This window comes from Haliotis asinina, chromosome 4 (genome assembly GCF_037392515.1).
Source record: "Haliotis asinina isolate JCU_RB_2024 chromosome 4, JCU_Hal_asi_v2, whole genome shotgun sequence".
Lineage (NCBI taxonomy): Eukaryota > Metazoa > Mollusca > Gastropoda > Lepetellida > Haliotidae > Haliotis > Haliotis asinina.
Genome location: NC_090283.1, coordinates 40,697,560 through 40,699,880, shown reverse-complemented (window position 1 = coordinate 40,699,880; position 2,321 = coordinate 40,697,560). Strand labels below are relative to the sequence as shown.

General features: G+C 42.5%; 1 pseudogene; it reads right to left on the bottom strand.

Moving 5' to 3' along the window:
* Nucleotides 1-331: 331 nt before the first annotated feature.
* Nucleotides 332-848, bottom strand: LOC137280937 (uncharacterized; annotated as a pseudogene).
* Between the last annotated feature and the right edge of the window lie 1,473 nt (nt 849-2,321).

Here is a 2,321-nt window from a genome sequence, read left to right as displayed (position 1 = left end):
TTTAATCCGAATCAACCCTCCAACCACATCCTCTATCTCGATACCAAGAATGTCTATAGATGGGCTATGGATGGGTAGCTACAGGAAGTTGTGAATTGTGTGACGATGAAATCGATATAATGAGCATTGCGCCACATTCGAACATCAGCTGCATACTCGAAGTCGACTTGCTGTACCCGGCAGAACTCCACGCTGTTCACAACAGTAATACTACTACCACCACCACCACCACCACCACCACCACCACCACTACTACTATTACTACTACTACTACTACTACTACTCGTCAATAATTTAATGCATAGACAAACGAGGATCACTCGTGGTGCCGTTATTCCAATTCCAGTGCCTTGACAATCATTGCTTTCTTCTCCTCTGTCATGTTGATGTCGCTGCCAGCTACAAGTCTCATGCTGACAGTGACCGGCCATTGGGGTTCACTAGAGTCTACATTGTCCAGTATCGACATGACTTTCTCCTCCTTCACATCAATGAAGGCAATCCTGTTCCTGGCGTCATCATAGACAACAATAATGTAGTGTGTGTGATGCCCCTGCTGTGTTGGGGAGCGCGTCAGGTAGATGCAGTACACACCACCCCCCCTCCTTCCATATCCACCTGCATATCCCCCCGTGTACAGCACAGTAGGAGACGTTCATACAGTAGGAGTAAGGACGTCCAACTATACAATGATGCACACCCCCCTGCTCCTCCCTACACACTCCAATCTCCAGGATGAGACAGTTCTCTGAGAGTGGTTTGTCCAGATTGACCCTGTTCTCCACCTCCCAGTACTGGGGACAGCCACCCTGTAGAATGGGGACAGTACTGCATGTGCCCCAGTACATCTTCAGTCGCCCCTGCCCCTCCCCTGCAGGTCTGGTGTCCGACTCCCCGTTGACCGGGGGCCGTATTTATCAAACAACTTAAAGGTCACATGCAACCAAAAAATCAAACATAATTAAAACACAGTTTTCACTTATTCGTGATACATAAAATGCAAAACCGATTAAGAACAAAACAAATAAACAACATTATAAGGGTGTAATTGCGAATCAAAAGTGCAATATTTTGTACTCGAGTCTACCGCTCTCGAAACGAAGCGGCCGCGATACCGAACCCAGTCAGACCGAGTGGATATGCACTCAAGTGTAACGGGGAGTTTTCATTGGCTGACTCATTTTGCTGATTCACCCAGCTGTGTGCATATATATAGAAGATGGATTTTGTAAACACATGCTCATTTTTTCTGCATTTGCGTTCGATTCAGTCAACATATACTGAGATGGTGAACCACTGCATGGCTGCGAACTGTCGTTCGTCTAAGTACAAAGCATCACATGAAACTGACACTGTTAGTTTGCACCGGTTTCCGTCCGATCCAGTGATCCGAGAAAAATGGATTCAGTTTGTTCGAGAGAAGCGTTCGTGGTGACAATACAACAAGCATTCGAGATTATGCTCAGATCATTTTAGTAATGACTGCTGGAAGAAGACGTTGAATAAGAGACTGCTGTCGCCGAAAGCTATACCTTCGATCCAGAAGAAACTGACACCAAACACCGGGCCTCTACCTCTTGTTGACATGTTCGGACATCCAACAAAGCGAAAGAGAAAAGAGTCAAGCAAGGACAGGGTAAATAGTAGACTCAAATATTTAGATGTGCACATCATGAATAGTAAATTATGAAGCAAAATAGAATGTGTAATCTGTACATGCCCCGTTACTATTTATGACTACTGTTCACTCAGTAATTTTGTGTATGAATCTGCTCTTGAAATACGTTGACATTTTCAAGGATTTTGCTCTATATAGTTACCACAAAACCACCTCTGTCCAAATGTTGTTACTCCACATATGGTCATAACTGAAGCATAACTGTGAAAATTCATTTGGAAAAAAATATTTCAACATTTAAGAAATATGAGAAAAAACAAGATTCAAATTAATACTACTTACTGTCGTGTCATATTGTGAATACATTTTCTTTGTTCAGTTATGACTATAATTGTCTGATATTGGTATTGTATGAAAGTTGAAAAAATATGTTAAATATTATGCTACATATTAGCAATATTTTATAATAAATTCCGTCTGTAATGTTGGTTTGTTTACTTTGTACAGATAATTGCACAACTGCTAGCAGATGTTCAAGAAGATCTTCCCACCTGACAACCACGTCTACATTAGACCTTCTCTTAGAAGATCACAGTGGATCGTGTAATCAAGACTCTACTCCACAACCAGCTGCCACAGTGGAGGAAGCAATTCCAGATGTAGGCTCAATCTCCGTACTACCAGCAGTAAGTACAACTACTCC